The sequence below is a fragment of the Sarcophilus harrisii genome, chromosome 2, assembly GCF_902635505.1.
Source record: "Sarcophilus harrisii chromosome 2, mSarHar1.11, whole genome shotgun sequence".
Classification (NCBI taxonomy): Eukaryota; Metazoa; Chordata; class Mammalia; order Dasyuromorphia; family Dasyuridae; genus Sarcophilus; species Sarcophilus harrisii.
Window position 1 is genome coordinate 551,603,025 of NC_045427.1, and position 21,205 is coordinate 551,624,229.

At 34.5% G+C, this 21,205-nt stretch overlaps 1 long non-coding RNA gene across 1 annotated transcript; it reads left to right on the forward strand.

Moving 5' to 3' along the window:
• Positions 1–625: 625 nt before the first annotated feature.
• On the forward strand, positions 626–8,186 carry LOC116421872. The gene is made up of 4 exons (XR_004232456.1): positions 626–936; positions 4,852–4,917; positions 6,170–6,271; positions 7,305–8,186. It is a non-coding gene; the product is annotated as an uncharacterized LOC116421872 (long non-coding RNA).
• Positions 8,187–21,205: the final 13,019 nt, after the last annotated feature.

Genomic DNA, 21,205 nt, shown 5'->3' on the forward strand with positions numbered 1-21,205 from the left:
TTCCCTGAGGACATTGACCTACTCCATGACACAGATTCACAGGGTATTATGACAACTAACCTAGAAGAGAATCCACTGATTGGGGGCTCTTTAAGACTAAGATCTGCTGGTACCATTTCTTTGTGTACTTATCCTGTATGTAGGTTGTTTGAATATAATTGTTTACATATTATTTCTGCCATTAGACTGTGTGATTCTTGAGAGAAGGAACTATTTTTTGCCTTTCTTTTTTTGATATTCAATAACTTTATTTTTTCCCTTTTTATTTTATAACTTTTTGTTTTTCTAAATACATGCAAAGATAGTTTTTAATATTCACCCGAACAAAACCTTATGTTCCCAATTTTTCTCCCTCCCTCCCCATCTTCCTCACTTCCCCTAGACAGTAAATAATCCAATATAGGTTAAACATATGCAATTCTTCTAAGCATATTTCTACATTTTATCCTGCTGTACAAGAAAAATCAGATAAAAAAGGATAAAAAAAAAGAGAAGAAAAAAAAAAGCAGACAAACACAAAAAAGGTGAAAATTACTAAGTTGTCATCTACATTCAATTCCCATAGTTCTCTCTCTGGATGCAGATGACTCTCTTCATCACAAGTCGATTGGAATTTTGCCTTTCTTTGTTTTCCATGGCACAAAGTAGTTACTTCATAATTGTCTATGGACTGGAAGAATTACTGAGACCCCTCAGAGAAAATACACATTTGCTTATGATAGTGCAATAAAACTCTTAGAGATTGATTCTAGTTGTTAGAAGACAGAACCTAACCTTCTTCTTGTTCCTGTTCTTTGGCTCTGGGCTAAGCTCATTGACCTTTCCCCTTTAATCAAATCTGTTTGGATTTTGTCAGTGACCTACATCAACCTGTCTATTCTTGCAGTGATCAGCTCCTTAAGTTCATCCCTGGAGCCTTGTCAAGCCCAGCAGGAGGTAAGGTATTACTATTCAGCTTCTGAGTTCCCTGCTAGAAAGAGCTTCTTTAAAAATCTTGTGACTGCAGATTATTGTCAAGGAGAAATAAAGTGAGTAAACAGGGAGCTGGGAGGACAGGTGGCCATAGGAAATTTCAAATTCAAAGGAATAAAACAAAAACCAAATCCAAGCAGGATATCACATTTGTGGGGGAATACAAGCTGACTGCAGGACAGACTGACCAGGTCAGGGGCAACCACAAAATGGAATCTGGAGGTCAAAAGCACAAATGTCAAATGACAGGTGAGGTGGGGAGATCTTTTTTTGGATTGGGGCTGGCCAAAGCTCACTTGACTTCCGAGGAGGATCGATTACTTGTATTCATGGCAACACAACAGGAGTCCTGAAGACTTGCATTTTTGTGGTCATCAGAATACATGTGAAATGCAAAAGAAAAGAAAATATTCTGGATTTTTGTTTCATTAGTAGATGACATCCTATGCCAACACAGATTCAATGGTTTCCTTTTTGGGAAACCCTAAAAGCAGAATGTCATTATTCACAGATAAAACTTAATTAATGGTGAGTTTGGGGTTGATCCCACAGTTTCTGGGGTTCTTGCCTGACTTTGACCCTGTTTCCTGTTTGTGCCTTGGTTCTAATTGATGTTGTTCTGGTAATTCAGTTTTTTCAGGGATGTGTGACTTTGTGAAACCATAGTACGCCAGGCCCTTCTACCCATCATTGATTCTCCAAGTCTATTCCAAGTTCATGGGCATTATTAACATGCTTGATTTTTTTTCATGAGTTCCATGTTTTATTATTAATTTTTTAACAGAGCACAACTTTTATTTTTTTAATGTTAAACAAGTAGAAATATATGTTAAATCCAATATACACATACATATTTATACAATTATCTTGCTTCCATGCTTGATTGATACCACAACACAAATCTGTTCTTTTATAGATAGAGGCTACATAATTTATCTCTGGCTCTTTTGTGGTTGGTGATTTGTGACTTGGTGACTTTTGCTCCTGATAATCCACCTCTTGCTTCTGGCCATTGACTAAATGATGGTTTCCAAAGTGGACAGTCTGAAGGAAAAAAAAAATTATCAGCAAGAGTGTGAGAACTGAAGTCCCTGGGGATTTCACAGTATATGGATTGGAAAATTTTTTCTTTGGAATATAAATAGATTAGCTAAGGAAGTAGCCATCTAGAGTCGTTTATGTCACCACTGTGATTCTGCTAGCATACTTATGGTTTATAAGCAATTGGTGGCAGAGAAAGCCAGGCCTGGAGTCAGGAAGGCCTGAATTCATCTGGACTCTGACACTTAATAGCTGTGTGACCTTGCACAAGTCATTCAATCCTGTTTGTCTCAGTTTTCTCATCTGTAAAATGGATCAGAGAAGGAAATGGCAAAACTACTCCCATATCTTTGCCAAGAAAACCCTCAATGGATTCATGAAGAGTTCTACAACACTGAAACGACTAAACAACAGTCATGACTTCCCTGATTTAAAGTAAACTGAAGAGGGATAGGGACTAGACCTGTGATTTCATTGATAAAAATAATTCTCAGATGAGGAGACTTCCTCTATCTGTAGAGGTTGACACCTTCTCTGCACTTTAGTCTTTGGAGTTGTCTAGAGCACTGAGTGTGGCTTGCCCAGGGTCAGTCAGAAAATATGTGTTAGAGGTGGAATTTCCTGGCTCTAAGGCCTACTCTCTCTCTAGGGAGGAGGATTTCTTCATTATCATAGAAATAACACAGAAAAAGAAAAACTACAACATCTATGACTACATGATTCTAATGTCTGTCTTAAAGTCAAATAATATTATGAGAAATATAACTACAACAAAAGTCTGTAACAAGATACGTAACTATAACAGATAGAAATTCTCATTTTAGTAAAATTTCAGTGCTACACTTGATTAAATTGCAAAATCTATGAGGATAAGAATGTGTTGTCTTTATATATCACTCAGTGGTTGGTAAATTTTATTGAATTGAATTTGAATATTCCATTAGAATTCATTACAATGAGATTTTCAAGGTGCTAATTTTTCAAAAGTTCTATATATCACCCAAAATGCTATTGTATTTTTAGTATAGTAGAAAGACCACTATAAATTTTAAGGAATTAGAAGACTTGGATTCAGTTTAACTTCATGTTGAGCTAAATTCTTGGAATTCAAACCTGAAAGATTATGCAGATCCTATCCTCAAGGAGTTTAGATTATAATGTGTATGTGGAGGTGTGTAGAGATTGAGAAATGTATGTAAATCCAAGTTAGAATATGGTTAAGTACATAAGAGAGAGCAAATGGAATGTGAAATAGTAGAGAGACTTAAATTTTTGCTCTAACCATAAGTTAGATATAAAATTCAAAAGTCTCTTCTGCCATGTAAATGTCATAGAAGATTTTCTGGAGAAGATGCCTTTTGACCTATGCTTGAAGGATTTTAACAGGTAAAAATACTGGATCAGGGAATAGAGTAATCATAGAGATTTGAATGGACATTATTCAGTCTAATCTAACAGGAATTCCTTTTATAACATCTCACTGGTCCCATGACTACTAATAGTCATCTATACTTTGCTTGGATACTTCTAGTGGTGGAGAACTCATTATCTTCAGGTAGTTTCTTCCATTTTTGGACAGATGGTTAACATAATCCTTATATTGAACTAAAATATATTTATTTATGACTCTTTCTTTCCCTTATTGCTTATTATTTTTCCATCTATAGCCAATTTGAATACTCCCATTTCAATAGGATATCTTTCTAGAAGTTTGGTAATGAAAAAGAGTGGAAAAGATTGAGCAGATACTTAAGATATAGCAATGTCAAGGGAAGGTTTGTTTTATTTGGTATAGGGGAGACCTAAGATTGTTTATGAATGGAGGGGAAAGAGCTAGTAGAAACAGAGAGCCTGAAAATAAGAAGAGAGAGTAAAATTCTAAAAGGACATTATAGGATTGAGGGAATTGAGGAAAGTTGACTTTGGAAAGGAAGAGGGCCATCTTATTTATAAAACAGAAAAGAAAAAGGAGACAGAGAGAGTTCTAATCCCAGCTTCATCACTACTTACAATGTGATCTTACATAAATCTCTTAAATCATTTTGAGCTTGAGTTTCTCCATCAGTAAATTAAGAATCAGCAGTTAGGTGGTGCAATGACCTAGAAAGAGGAAGACCCATCTTCATTTAAATATGGTGTCATTCACTAGCTGTATGACCCTCAGTAGGAAACTGTTCCCTTCAGTTTCCTAATTTGTAAAATGAGTTAGGAGAAGCAAATGTTAAACTGTCCTGGTATCTTTGCCAAGAAAACCCTAAACAGAATAATGGAGAGTCAAAAATAATTGAAATAACTGAACAACAACAAAATTAAGGATACAGATTGTTGTGAATATTAAATGAGATGGTATATGAAAGTGATTTATAATGTTCAAAGGCATGAATAAATGTAAAATGCTATTATTAAAAGTACTTCTTAATGTAGGTCTCTTTGCTTTAATACCATCTCTTTTTTGGCATTTTCCAAAGCATCCTCTCTGACTCAGCATTTACACCTACTCCTTCCTAAGTTAGAACGAAATCTGTTTCTGCAATGGCCTGTAACAGAATTAATTTTAAACATTTATTTTGGCAGAAAATGCAAGAACTAGTATTCACAACACCAGGTAAATACCTTAGTTTAAGCTAGCTTCCCAAAAGACCCTGGAGTTTGTCATTGTCTTATCTATGGAAGAGAAAAATGGGAAACCAGCACCCCAAATGTGCAACTCAGCAGTTAATGTTGGAAGTTGGCAGTTACTGCTGAATACCACTTTTTAAAAAAAGGATATAGTTCTCCAAAAGGCCACCAATATCAGAAAAAGAGGAGAAAGATTTTTAACTTGTGCCTTTCCTTTAGTTTCAGATGGCTCTCAGGAATAAAGAAAGCTGTAAAGAAAAATTTAGTTATATTTTTCTTCTGAATGTGAGTATGAAGTATGGTGATATTTTCTTTTCTAGATATATATCAATAGTGGTTAAAGGCCAACGACATCACACACTAAAGTATTTGAAAATTCTATACTTGTATATTGTCACAACAGCCAGAGAAGTAATTAATCAATCAACAAGTATTTATTAAGTAGAGCAAACATATTACTAAATATAATTTTGGGTAGAAAGAGAAATTTGAATGTAATTTGTTTTATAGTATATATACTATACTATATCCTCATAGTATGATCCAGAGCTTATTTTTATAGAACCTTCATTTTCTGAATGTATCCTTCTTATTTGCCAGGCTATAGGCTAGATAGAAGGGATGCATATATTTAAAAAAAAGAAATGAGAGAGACCTTGCCTTCTAAGTGTTAACATTTTACTAAAGGAGAGAACACGTTCACACAAGCACAAATATAATATATATAGAAAGTTAATATAGAGGAATACTTTAAGGGTTGGTCATTAGTACCTAGGGATAACAGGAACGACCTCATAGAGGAGTTGGCTCATTCTATCTAATTGGTGAGCCAAATTGGCTTTCTCTTGGTTTCTTACATGCAATGAACACTCCACTCTCCATCCTTAACTCTGTTCCTTTGCATTGCTTATGCCCCACCCCTGGAATGCAGTTCCTCTACACCTCTCCTCAAACTCTTTTTTCCTTCAAGTTAAAATTAAAAAGCACCATTTATATAAGTTTTTTCTGATCCCTACCTCAACTGCCTTTCCTGCTTTGTATTTATTCTATACAAACCTTATCTATCTATCTATCTATTTATCATCTCTGCTGATAGAATACAAGCTCCTTGAGAATAGATATTGTTGACTTTTTTCCTGGTATTTGTATTGTCAGAGCCTGCTGCACAGTAGATGTTTAATAAATAATAATAAGTAAAATACTTGATGATTACTATGTTAGGATAATGCCTGAAAAAGGTCCATGAATCATCTGTCACAGTTGGCTAGTATTATACTGAAATCAAAATGGTGAATTAAAGTGAGTTTTTTTTTCAAAATATTTATGGGATTTGAAAACAAGGTTTTATAAGGGTGAATGATGAAAACAATCTAAGCATATGTATTGGGAAAAAAAAGCTTTAATAAAAAACAAATAAAAATAAAGATGATAAAATTGAAAAAAACCCAAGGAGATAAATTCTTGCTGTACTGAATAATTGGGATTACAGTGATATATTTAGGATTAACCAATCAAACATTTATTCACTATGTCCCAGGTACTGTGCTAAGTGGTAGGGACACAGATAAGAAAATGATATTCTCTGCTCTCAGGCTGATTGTTTGAGTTGGAGTGAGGTGGAGCAAAAGCATGTATTCAGGTAAGTGTTATTTAAGGTAGATGGTAGTAGCATAGGAGAAGTGAAGAAAAGTACTCTGAAAATATTTGAGGAGGGAGAGAACATGTTTTAATTGGGAGATCAAAGCAGACTTTGAAGAGTAGAATGAGTCTTGAAGGAAATAGATTATGAAAGGCAGGAATAAAGAAAGAGGGGATTTCTGTTGCGGGAGTGGGGAAGGGAGTTGGTTTGTGAGAATTCGTGGAATTGGGAGTGTATATATCAAGAGTGGGGAGTAGCTAATAGTAGAGTTTGTATGGAAGGACTAATGGAAAATAAAACTAGAAAACTGAGGTAGATCCAGACTATATTGGGCTTTAAATGGATAAATAAATGAATTCTAAAGCATTTATTAATCACTCATATGGTGCTAAGCACTATGCAGATTTCTAGGGATACAAACTCATGTAATAATTGTTTTTGTTTAGCTATGTCTGACTTTTGGGTGCCTCTTGGACCATAGCATGCCAGTAGTGGTCATGGGGTTTTCTTAGCAAAGATAATGGAGTGGTTTCCAATTTCCTTCTCCAATTAGTCTGAGGCTAACTAACTTGTTCAGAGTTACACAGCTAGTGAATATCTAAGGACAATTTAAACTCAGATCTTCCTCACTCTAGGTCCAGTGCTCGATAGAGCACTGAGTGGCACTGAGCCACTCATGTGCCTCATGTCTGTCTATGGCTTTAATTTTCAAAGTCCTTTTTACATTCCTTGTCCATCCTTAAGACAATCCTAGGAGGCAGGACAGGATGAGTGTTATTTCACTCATTTTCTGGATAACAAAGTTGAAAGTTAAAGTCCTTGGCCAAGATCATGTGGCTGATTTGTGGTAGAGCCAGGCCTAGAAGTCAGGTATTCTGCCTTCTGATACTTTCCTGAAGCCCTGCTTGCTTTGCTTCCTTGTATGGGTTACAAAATGATTTGATGAGATGGACAGGACAGCTCTGGGTGTTTCTTTCAGAACAGCTGTCAAAAAGCTCTGGGGTAATAACAAGTGCTTTTCTTAATTTCCAAGGTGGAAATGTTTTCATTTCCTGGCCACACCAAATGAACAAATTCCAACTCTTTAAAAGAAGAAAATAAAAGTTATCTTGCCAGGTGATCTCACTCTGGGAAAAGTGAGACCTGGGTCACATGGGGCTGCAAGATGCATCTTCTGGCCAATGCTGTATGTTTCTAAATTGGACTAAAATGATTCCAGGTAAGCCCATGTGGTTTCCTACCTAAAATTCTTAATTGCAGTAAATTCCAGGTCTATTTGTTCTTTGACTTCTCCAGGGAGTTTTTTTTTTTCCTTTAGTGGAATCTGCTTACTTTCTCCCTTTGACCTACCCACATTCTAGGCTAGGACTTAGGACCCAAACTAACTATTAAGTAGGACAGAGGGAGTGTCAGAAGGGGAATAGAAGCCTGGTATTCATTTAAACTGTTGCCTTACTTATTATACAGCTGGTTGGTCAGGGAAATAGATTTTAAACAAGAGTCTCTCTAGCTCCATTTTATAGTAGCAACTTCCACTGAAATTTGGTATTGGGACACTTAATATTTCTTAGATAGTAGCCAGCTGCCTCAAATATTAATTTACAGCTACCGTGACTTCATACAGATGAAAACTGATTTCAAAGGCTCCCCCTTCTATTTCCAGAAACTATCAATGAACTCCAAGAGTCACCTGCTTCTTTATAGTGGCTGAAGCCTCTCACTTTTAAGCCTCATCAATCCACAGCCACTTATGATTGGGACTTGAACTGTTTTTAATTTGTTCAGGAATTCAGCAAGTTTTTTGAATGTCTACCATATACATAGAAGGTTGGGTAAGCCAAAGTTAGTCAGTCAATAAACATTTATTAGGCACTGATTATGTGACAAAAACCTTTGACTTGGAGCCAAAGAACAATAAGGCAATTTACATCAGGGACTCATATTTTTATGTGTCATGAACTCCTTTAATAGATTGGTGAAGGCTATGGACCCCTTCTCAGAATCATATTTTTTTAATTATTGAAGAAAATGCTAAATTCCAATTAAAGGTTAGATAAAATAAAGATGTAAATGGTTTCCTCTCAAAATTCACAAAATCCCCTGAAAGCTATCCATGGATGTCTTATGGATTTATGGATCCTAAATTAAATGAACAGATTAGATATATTTTATGAAAGTTAAATAACAAAATCATACAACTCTATATGTGATATTTTATGCTATCACTTTAGGTTTTCTTAAAACCAATTTTCCATGTTAAATCTTAATATTATCTCTTAAATTCATCTTCTCCCCACTGCTGAAGCTTTAGACAGTCATAACCACCTATCTGGATTATTAAAATAACCTAATAGGAATTTCTACCTCTATTCTTCCTTTTTCAATCCTTCCTTAATTTCACTGGGTGATAGCTCTTTATTGTCTGTCAGGGAAAATATGAACTCTTTTGCCCATTCAAAGCTTTCTCCAGTCTGATAGTACCCTAATTTTCCAAACTTATTCCATACATTTCTTTCTATGAACTCTACATCCTGGCGAAAGTACTCTTCTCCACACTGGCCAAAGTACTCTTCAAATGTATCTTGAACATCTATTTCTGTGCCTTTGCTTGTGTTGCTTGCTGTTCCTTGAATGTTTTCCATCTCTCTCTTTGCCTGTTGTATTTTAAACCATCCTTTAAAACCCAGATCAGAAGTTACTTCCATCAAATAGCCTTTGCTGCTTTTTCTCTTAATAACCTTTTCCTTTGCCTCAGATTTCATATAACTCTTTATTTGCACCTTTCCTTCGCTTACTCAATTACATATTATTTTGCATTATAGTCATGTGTATATATGTCATATCTCACATTTAAGTTTGGGAGGGCTGGGGTTCTGTCCTAACTGAATTTCAGAACTCCCCCAGTGCTTAGTGTCTGGTATACTTTAGATGTTTAATAAATACTTATTGATTTAAAATTATCTTTTACTAAGTGTGTTTTGTAAACTTTACAGTCTTTCATTGTTTTCAGGATTCTATGACTAGAAGAGAGAAAGACAAAGACATATGGAGAGAGAGAAACAGAGGTGACAATATGATACTGATTGCTGCTAGAAAGGATTTCATAAAGGGATTTGAACTGGGTTTCAAAAGATAGAACTTATGTTTTGGAGGGGGACTAATTCCAAGGGTTAAAAAGAACTGTGCTTCTGACAATCACTGACACCCTGATACAACTAGCATCTTAGTGAGTGCAATTGAAACTGGATTTTTATTGCTTATAAATAAATTGTTCTGCTTTTAATGTAAAAATAAAGTAAGTGAAGTAAAAGTCTTGTCTCATGATAGATTTTGAAGATTTGAGCTCACTAATTGGCCAAAGTACTAAATTCAAAGACAATGTTTTCTGAACTCAAGAAATTAACTTGAGGTACTTTCAAAATCCTTGGTGGCCCCAGAAACAAATGGCTATTCCGTAGGAGGAGGCCTATAACTGGGCAGTTTCTCATAATTAGTACATATCCAGTAACCTTGGAATGAGGTTAAGAGTAGATAATTTGCCCAGATTAGTTACTAAAAATTATTTTGGAATAACTTTGTAAGAAGCCATTGTTTAGAGTTGTGAGTGGGGGAAGCCCATCCAGCTTCTTGCAAAAGTTGCAAAAAAGAACATTTAGTATGCAAACTATGATATTATAAGTTACTATGCTTCAAAAAGTATTAATCCTTAAAAATTTCAAAAAAGGATTATAAAAATGTTTCTTTTACTTGAGAAGGAAGTCTCTTAAAATGATGATTGAATTTGGAATTTATTTACACCCTAACAATATTTCAGGGAATCAGTCAATCATTTAGACTTGTAGAATTTTATTAGTTAGGAGCATCTTGACCCTTGAGATAGACTGTTACAGTCAAAACCAAGTCATTGGTTAGATGAAAAGGCCACCTGGGATAGATGGGTGAAATCTGGGTAGTTATAGTAGGGGAGAACATTTAAGATGGTGACTCAGAATGGGGAAAGGTTCAGAGGCAAGAGTAAGGAAGCTAGTTAGGGGAAAATTGATAGATTGGAGTAGAGGGATTTTATTGGAGGAGAAGGAGAGAAGATTGGAAAAGTAGGTTGGAGTAAGAGTATTGAAGGCCTTGAATGCTAATGTCAGGAAAGCCTGGCTTCATCCTTTCTAGAGCATTGAATTTGGATTTAGGAAGACCTGATTTCAAATTCCACTTCAAGCACTTAGTATATATGTGACCCTGGGCATATCACTTAAATTCTATTTACCTGTTTTCTCAGTTGTAAAATGGTGATGATAACACCACTTACCTCAAAAGGTTGTAATGAAAATTAAATGAAATAATATTTATCAAGCTTTTAGCATGGGATCTGGCACATACTAGGCATTATATCAATGTTTATTCTTTTTTCTTCTCCTTTTTTGCAATATTTCCTACTCTTCTCTACCTATAGAATAAGTTGCACCTATTTTCCAAGACCATTTCTGGCCCCGTGCAAGAAATACATAAATAACCTAAGAAGGGGCTGGTTTGTAATTCTTCCAGTTTCTTTCTTAGACACTTTCCTAGATCCTGATGTCTTATTGTTCAGACTCTTGTCTGGGTTTTGTGTTCTTTGCTCTAATTAACCCATTTAGATCTAATTCCATTACATTTAATAAATTCGTACAACATGAGGACCCATACATTAGGTGATGATGAGAGAAATCTAATCTAGATTCCTCATCTTTGACTTAACTGATCTTAGATTTTACTTCTTGTTTGATCTGACCTGTGATAATAGCTTATTTCTTTTTACTTGAGCAGAACCAAGAGAATGTTGTACAAAGTGAAAGCAATATTGTTGAACAACTTTGAATATCTTTTTGAATTACATAGTATGTTAACTATCATAAATTTGCAAGTCAACTATAAAGGATCTATGATGGAAACTATTCTTTATATCTACAGAAGTATGTATAGTATGGTTTCACATACACACATTTGTATATAATAGCCTTCTATATGATTAGGGAAGGAAGAAGGGAAGGAGGGAAGATAGAAATTGATTTTAAAACAATTGTTTGACATATATAACTTTACCATTTATTAAAGATGAAAGAAAATTTGCATACTAATGAGATGGATGTGCTTGCTTATTTTTGCATAAAGAGTTATGTTAAATCTTGATGGAATATTCAATGCTGCAGGATATAGAGCATTCAGAAATTTTTTACTATTGTCATATTTTCATGACTCCCCACATTCAGTTACATGATCCCATAATGGGTTGTGATCTATAGTTTAAGAAGCTTTGATCTAGTTAACCCTTTCATTTTAAAGAAGAAGAAATGAGGCCTAAATTCCAATAGACTTGGGATGGAAGGAGCCATCTGCATCCAGAGAGAACTATGGAGACTGAATGTTGATCAAAGCATAGTGTTTTCATCTTTTTTGTTGTCATTGTTGTTTGTTTTCTTGTTTTTTCTCATTTTTTTCCTTTTTGATCTGATTTTTCTCATCCAGCATGACATGTATGGAAATGTGTTTAGAAGAACTGCATATGTTTAAACTATATTGTATTGCTTGCTATCTTGGGGAGGGGTGGGGGAGCGGGAGAAAAATTTGGGAAACAAGGTTTTACAAAGGTGAATGTTGAAATCTATTTTTGCATGTATTTAGAAAAATAAAATACGATTGAGATAAAAAAGGCTTAAAGAGATGTTATAACTTGCCCCCAAAGAGTCAGAATTTGAACCCAGACCCTTAAGCATCTACTCTTTGCTAGGCACTTTGTTTCCCTCTGGAATACAAGGACAAGAACAAACAATTCCTGTCTTAAATCACTGCTTTCTCTGAACTATGTTTATAATGCCATCTTACATGTATAGAGTATGTTATCATTTTCAAAGTTTGATGCTTTCAATATCCATCATTTCATTTGATTATCGTGTAGCCCTATATGGTGGAGAGGTCAAAGGGAACTAAGGAATTACTTAAGCAAAGTCTTTCATTTTATAGACCAAAAACCCCCTAATATTTAGTCAGACAAATAAATGACTTGCCTAAGATCACTATGATGGTAAACATAAAAACTAAGATTTGACTCTGGGTCTCTTGATGCCTCCACAAATTTTTTTTTCTGATATGGTAAAATAATTATAATTGCAGAACAAAGAAAGTGAATAAGCAATCTCCAATTTTTCTTTTTCGTTTTGGAGTTTATTTTGGAGTTTATTTTTGCTACATTTTTCTTTCTTTTAGTGACAAAGTGAGCCAAAAAACAGCATAAAGAAAACACTTGTAACATAAAATAATTAAAGAACTCTGATGAATATTATCTCTGTGACTTTGGGCAAATCAATTAAATTACCTGTTTTCTCATTTGTTAAATTTGTTAAACTTTATATCTGAACTTTTGTTCAGATTATATAGGTTGAGAGTTCCTTTTAAACTTGGATCTTGATCGAGTATCTTAGGGCCTTAACCCTTACTCAACAGCCAGCATTGGGCTTATTTAAGTTCCAGCTTGTACTAGTTTTTAGCTGAGTGACTCTGAATATGTCAAAATTTCTTTGACCCTTTCTGATCTGTAAAATGGGAATAATACTCTGAGCTTCAAAAAGTTATTGTGAGGAAAATGATTGTAATGTGAAGTAAAAGTGAATTGCAACAAATACCTACCAAGTAGCTATGGTGTAGCTCATTTTCAATCCATCCTCAACTCAGTTGCCAAAGGGATTTTTCTAAAGGGCAGGTCTGACTATGTCATTGACTGCTCCTTTCCTCAAAAAAAAAAAAAAACTCCACCTTTTCTATTCTTCCAAAATCAAACTTAAAATCCTCTGACTTTAAAAATCCTTGTTACCTGGCCCTTTTCACCTTCCTGTTTTTTTTAAATTTGTTTTTCTTTCCACATTCTCTAGACGCAGTGGTTCTCAAAGTATGGTCTAGAGAATCCTGGGGATCTCTGAAATCCTTTTAGAGGGTCTACAAATTCAAAAATAGTTTTTATTTCCAACATGGTAAATGTCTATAAATATAATCCAGATAAACAAAAACGCTTTAGAGAGATTCTCAATAATTTTTAATAGGATAAAGATACTGAAAACAAAAGTTTGAGAACCACTGCAGGAATCCTGGACTTGTCCTTCAAATAAAACACTGCCTCTCCAAACTGTGTTTATTCCCTAGCTGCCTTCTACTCTCTCTGTCTCTGTCTCTTTGTCTTTGTCTCTCTGTCTCTATTTTTCTGTCTGTTTCTGTCTCTGTCTCTCTCACTGTCTGTCTCTCTGTATCTCTGTGGCTCTCAATTTCTCTTTCTCTACGCCATCTCAGCCTCTTGACTTCCTTCAAGAATCATCTCAAACCCATCTTCTATAAGACTCCTTTCCCAGTATCTTCATCCATCTGCTTTCTTCCTTCCCAGTGCCTTTCCCCTCTGAGATCGCTTTCTACTCATGCTGTATATAACTTGTACCTGCATTTTTTGGCATATTGTTTCTTCCTGTTAAAATGTGAACCTTTTGAGAATAGACACTATGTTTTTGCCTTTTTAAAAAAATCCCTAGCACTTAGCACTTCTGTATTCTGAACCATGAACGATCATCTTGACCTTTGTCTTGCCATTGGACTCTGATGACTGGAAAGGGAAGAAAAAGGCTGGGGACTTTGCACAGTTCTGCCTCACTCATATCCAATTTATGTGCAAGTCAATACATCAGGCTTGTGATGTTATTGGTCCATTTTGAGAACAAAAGATCATCATCATCATCATCACCACCACTACCATCATCATCATCATCAACAACAACAACAACAACAGCAATAACGTTTAGCATAGTTCCTGGCACATAATAAGCTCATCCTAAACGTTTACAAGGCTGCTAGGTGGTGCAATGATTAGAGCACTGAGCCTGAAGTCAGGAAGGCCTGAATTCAAAACTATCCTCAAGACATTGTGTAAATCACTTAATCTCTGTTTGTGTCTGTTTTTCTATCTGTAAAAAAAAAAAAAAAAAAAAAAAAAAAAGGAATCATGATAGCACTTATCCCCTTTAGATCAAATGAGATAATAATTGTAAAGTGCTTAGCACAGTGCCTGGCACCTAGTTAGCAGTATATAAATGTTGTTTATTATTGCTGTTGACTGATAGTCAGAGCCCTGTGGGAATATAAGAAGAATAGAAAAATCCCTTTCCTTAATATGATTCTCTCACTGCTTTCCTTTTACACTTACTTTGTAGGGTTGTTAAGAAAATAAAATGAGATAATATTTGTAAAATGCTTAGTACAGTGCCTGGTACATAGTAGGTTCTTTAAAAATGCTTGCTCTTTCCCCCCTATAGCTGAAGTAATTGTGGCAATTTTCATTTCTAGTTTTCTGGTACATTTTTGTCTCTATTGGAAATGCTTGGATTTTGAGTTGCATAGGGGTTTTCAGTGCCTTCTCATCAATGATGGCTATCTTTTCTTTGAAGTCTGTCTTTTCCTAACTACATGGTACAGATGCTGTACATTCTGAAAAGGAGTTCAATCAGTTGGCTTTGGGAAGAAGAATCTTCCTTTAATAGCAAAGCAAATTCCCTGACAATTAGCTCTTTTGTCTCAGTTTTGTAGCCAAATATCAGAGTCTTGGCTGTTCTTGAAGGGCAAATTCCTGTTCTCACAGAAAATGTCCTTGCCTGTCTCTTGAAATATACAGAGTCCAGGAATCTGAGGCTTTTAAGAGATTCCCTTGCTGCAGGGCTTCTTAACTTTACCTCACTTGGTTAAAAAATATAGTAATCTACTGGGGACCAAATATGGCTCCAAAGAACTCAGCTGATAGCTGCAATTTTATTCATCTTCCCAAGATATTAAGCAAAGAAATTTAGGGTCTATGCCAATTACCCTTCACAACAGTGCCTTGAAAGGAATAGGTTCTTTCTAATGATAGAAAAAAAATATTGGATGAACATACTTTCTTTTCCAATTCTAATTATCTTCGAGAGTTGCCTAGAGTACTAAGAAGTCACTTGCTCAGAATCACAAAGCTGGTAATAATCAGAAGCCAGATTTGATTTAATATTTTATTTTTACTCATGTTTTACATGTAAAACAATTTTTTTACATTAAAAAAAGAACTTTGAGGTCTAGATTTTCTCCCTTCCTTCCCCCCTTCCCCATCATTGGAAAGGCACGTGTGAAGTTATACAGAACATTTCCATAAAAGTCATGTTGCTAAAGAAAACATAGATACCCCCTCTCTCCCCCCCGCAAAAAAAAAAAAAAACTCAAACCAATTATCCTGAGGTAAGATTTGAACTCAGGAGGATGAGACTTCCTAACCCTAGGATCAGAAGTCTGTCCACTGTACCATTTAGCTTACCCAATTTAAATCTTAAGAATGGATTTTTTTTTAGACTTTGTGTATGATGTGAGACCCTTAAGTACTATGAGAATTCAAAAAACTTAACACAATACTACAAATTGTACAAATGACTCAGAAATCAGTAGTAGCTATAAAAGTATGTTTAATGTTTATTGTTTGTCGAATTATCACAGTGGATATAACATTGGATCTGGGGGAAGGAAGACTGATAAATTCAAAGAATTAATTCAAATTTAGCCTCAAATTCTTACTATGTGACCTTAGGAAAATCACTTACATTCTGAATTCCTCTGTATCCTCATCTGTAAAATGGGAATAACAACTCCTATCTTACATGATTTTTATGATTATTTGATGAAAATTTTGCAAACTTTATGACTTTATATAAATGTTATCACTATCATTATCATTTTTATAGTCCTTTCAAATAGGATTATGTTAATTGATTATAGGATTATAGTGCTTAAACTGGTTGGGACCTCTTGACTGAAACATTTTCATATTAATTTGAAATTAACAGATAGAGTTCTGATAACCTAAATCTTAGATATGGATTTTTAGGCTTTGGGTATAGTACGTGAGACCATAAAGTAATGAAATACATTTAATTTTTTTTCAAACATAACACCTGATTTTTTTTTACAAGTGACACAGAAACCAAAGATAAAATATATGTATATGTATATGTATAAAATACATGTACATATATATGCACATATATATATAAGCAGTTCATCTTTTATTGAATCACCAGTAATGAGTTGCATAGAAGGATGAGCTTAAAAAATATCAAAGTCATATCTGACTAGAGGTTGGTCAGTTCATATATCAAGTAGATCACCCTTAGATAGCCTGAGTGCTTTGTTAACATTCAGAGAAGATTATAAGAGCACTTCTGGTAATTCCTCTAAGAATTTATGAAAAAAATGCAGACAAGAGTTGTACAGAATAGATGTACACAGATTATGATCTACACTATTAGAGAGAGTATCCAAATAATTGAGATCATGAATCTAATCAGGTAGCAAAACAAATGACTACTTTTTGGTTACATTATAGAGGAGATTTATGTCCTTGGCTAAGTAAGATACTTGAACTCAGAAGTCCTCTCTAAGATCAGCACTTAGCACAGTCCCTGGAATGTAGTACATGCTTAATAGAAGTCTATTCATTGATTCTAAGACATTATGTGATTTTGGGACTAGATGCCCTCTAAGGTCCCATAGACTTAGTAGTAGACACTTAATTTGTCGATACAACGATTGATTTTCATATTTTCCTTTTTGTTCACTTACTTTTAAATAGAAGATATCATGAAAGCACTCTTCAAGTCTTTACTTTCTTCCCAAAATATTACAACCCCTAGAGAGGAATTCTAATTTTCTTCTTGTGGTTTCTTAACCTCAACATGAATTATCAGGAATTGATAATCATAGTCAGAATTGACAAGTTTAAGGGGGGCTAGTTACCATGCTCTTGATCAGCGGTTCTCAATCTGGATATCAAACCTTTTTTTTTTAAAGATTACTTTAATAATTATATTTCAATTTATTTGGTTACCTTTGTAATCTTATATATTTTATTTTATGCATTTAAAAACATTATTCTAAGAGGAGTCCAAGGCTTTCACTAAACTTCCAAGAAGGGCCCATGATTTAAAAAAAAAAAAAAAAGTTAAGAATTTTTGTTTTAAATGTATTCCACAGGAAGACAGCCTATCTTCTGATAGTTTAGGGCAGGATGACCTTTCTTCTTTACTGGTAGTTGCCAAACACAACAATTCATCTTGCCTCCCCTTTACCATTACTGGTTGTCTTGTCTCCTGTCCTTACTTATGTATGTCTGTGATTATTCCATAGAATATAGAAAGCTGCCTCCTTTTCCTCTTCCTTTTTCTGTTTCTCCTTGTCTTCTTCCCATTCCTCTTCTTCCTCCTCCTTCTCCTTTTTTCCCCCTCCTCAGAAAATCCAGTTCTTTATTTATAGGAAAATCCCTGAACTTATTGTCTGGCTTCAGTGATTCATGGGTTCCTCTTCCCTTCCTTATCTCTAGGACATTTGGATTTGTCTCTGACTTCTTAGATTCTTTTTCTTCTTTCTCTTCCTCTTGAAGCAGTTCTTTAATTCTTTCAAGGATAACCTTCTTCTCTCTGATAAACTAATGGAGGGCTTATCTGGAGCCCTTTCACTTTGTTCTCTGGCAGTGAAACAAACAAGCATTTTATATATATTAATTGGATTTGAAAGAATTTTTAATACCACACTGTATTCTCAGGACACTGGACTCTTCCCCTTCCTCACTATATCTATGAAACTGAGCTCCTCAATTCTCTTTGGGGATTTCTGTTAACTCTCATTGCTAAGAATCAGAGGCCCATTTTTAAAAACAATAGCTCTTCCTAAGTAGAGTTTTTTAGAACACTGGTCCTGCCTTTCTTGAGTTTACCCAGGTGCATCTCACTTGTAATTAGTAGATTCATACAGAGGTTCTTAATATTTTTTAAATGACACATACCCCTTTGACAGTCTGGTGAATCCCAGAGACCCCTTCTTAGAATAATATTTTAAATAATTGAAGGGCATGCTAAATTTCCTATCGTTGTTGTTGAGTTGTTTTAGTCATGACCAACTCATCATGACCCTATTTGAGGTTTCTTGGCAAAGAAACTGGGATAGTTGCAATTTCCATCTTTAGTTCATTTTACAGCTGAGGAAACTGAGGCAAACAGGGTTAAATGACTGGCCCAGGGTCACCTACTTGTTCAGATAGTAAGTGTCTGAGGCCAATTTGAACTCATGAAGATGAATCTTCCTGACTCGAGTCCCTGCCCTCTATTTATCATACCATCTAGCTGTCCTAAATTTTATAAAGTGGTTAGTAAAAATAAAGACATAGGTTTTTCTCAAAGTTCATGGATTTCCTGAAATGGAACTCTTAGGAATAGGGATAAGGTCTGTGAATATCAGGTTAAGAAATCTGTCCTTGGTGGCTCTTTTCAACAATGAGATGATTCAGGCCAATTCCAATGATTTTGTGATGATGAGAACCATCTATACCCAGAGAGAGGATTGTGGGAACTGAGTGTGGATCACCATATAACATTTTTACTTCTGTTGTTATTTGTTTGAATTTTATTTTCTTTCTCATTTTTCTTCCTTTTTGATCAAATTTTTCTTGTGCAGCAAGATAATTATATAAATATGTATGTCTATATTTGATTTATATATTTTTTACCATGTTTAACATATATTAGATTACTTGCCATCTAGGGGAGAGGGTGCAGGAGAAGAGGAAAAAATTGCAACATAAGGTTTTTCAAGGGTCACTGTTGAAAAATTATCCTTGCATATGCTTTGAAAATAAAAAGCTTCAAGAAAAAAAAATCTGTGCTCATGCAAACAGGATCTATGTTCATCTTTAACTTTCAAAATCATTTAAAGAAATTAAATTTCTACTCATTTTTAACTTCTTAACTGTTTTCATCTCTTGTCTCCTCCATCTTACCTTCTGCCAATACTATTATCTTCTACCTATATGTGAAAAATGTGAATTGAGGGAATAAGTAGTGAATCAATAGTCAGTTAGTCAGCAAGCATTTATTAAACACCTGCGATGTGCCAACACTGTGCTAAGTGCTGGAGAGATAAAATAAATGGGGAAAAACAACTAAACAAACCCCCCAAAATCAGTTCTCTCAAAGACTTTGAAGTTTAATCAAGGGGACAACATACAAAAAGCTAAGTACAAACAAGTTGCATACAGGATAGATTGGAGATAATTAACAGATGGGATTTTAGTTGGGACTTAGAAGAATTCATGGAGGGAATGAGGTAAAAATTCATGGATTCTTGCATCTTTTTTGTTTTAACAAAACTTATAGAATTGATAGGTGGTGCAATGGATAAAGAGCTAAGCCTGGAATCAGGAAATCCTGTCTTTAAATCTGGCCTCAGACACTTACTAGCTGTGTGACCTTGAACAAGTCACTTTATCCTGTTTCCCTCAGTTTTCTCATCTATATAATGAGATGGAGAAAGAAATGGTAAATTACTCCAATATTTTTGCTGAGAAAACCCCAAATAGGGCCATGAAAAGTCAATCTGTATTAAAAAAAATTGGACAACAACAAATAAGTTATATTTAAATAATTTTTGTGACTGTATCTTTTCTTTTACATCTAGAATTTGAAAATCAAAGATTTGGAACTGAAAGGGACTTCAAAAGCCATGTAGGCTAGGGATTTCTTACCCTTTTTTTGTGTGTGACTTTGTCTAAAATCTGGTGAAGCCTATAATCCTTTTCTCAAAGTCATTTTGTTTAAAGGCATAAAATAAAATACATCAGATTACAAAGAAAGCCAATACTATTATCAAAATATTTTTAAAAATATATTCACAGAAGGGCAACTAGATGGCACAGTGGATAGAGCACCAGGTATGGAATCAGGAGGATTTGAGTTCCAATCTGCCTTCATACACTAGCTGTGTGGACCTGGGCAAGTCACTTAATCCTAATAGTCTCACAAAAACAAACAAAAATATTCACAGATTTTAGGTTAAGAATTTCTGTTCTAGTTCAATCTCTTTATCTTGCAGAGAAGGAAACTGAAGTTCAGAGAGGTAAGTAGCTCAAGAATGCACATATGAGGATGAACATAGAATTCAAAGCCAGTTCTGCTAATTCTTAATCCATTTTAATGCTACTACTTATTCATCCATATTGTTTATTAAGGTTGACAGTATGGTTTCTATATATTCTCTTTCTTGATTCTCACAACTACCCTATTAGGAAAGTACTTTCCATTTATGATGAGAAAACTAGTCAAAAAGGCTGAGTTGTACAGTCACAAGTTAGCAAGTATCTGAGACAGGGTTTAAACTCATGTTTTCTTGGCTCTAAGAGCATTGCTCTACTATATCATACTATCAGGATTTAAATTCAGAACTGCACTAATTTGTAAACCCATTTTTTTCTTGTTAACTTTGGCCTTAGGAATAACCATTTATTTTCTAATTTGGCCATTTTAGTGAATCCCACATTTACATGGCTTCTTCATTATTTCCTTTTCTAACTTAGCTCAGTTTGGTCCTGTGAAATATTAAAAAAACAAACAAACAAACAGACCTAATGAGACCTCATTTGGATTTAGATAAATAATGAAGTTTTATCTCCTTGAAAGAGTAACAAATATTATTTTGAGTGGCATGCTGTGGCAATAGGCTTTGAATCTCAGCTTTTTTGAACCAAATTATACTCTAGGAGTGAATTATTTGGCTAGCATAAAGCCATGTGTCTTCTCAGAAGTTACCCATATGACAAATGCACTATGGCTCAATTACCTCATACAAGAGAAATAAATTGGTAGTGATAATTATGATACATGCTAATTCATGATTATAAAGTTCATAGTTCAACTCTTTAGCTAAATAATAAGAATTGCTTCAAATATTTTAATATTTTAAAATACTCAAGCTTTTATTGGTTATATGTCCTGAACCCTTTATTTTTCTTACTCTAACCCTTGAAAAGCTATTGATATGAATTTATTTATTATCTTTATAATATGACCCATAAATCTATATATCTAG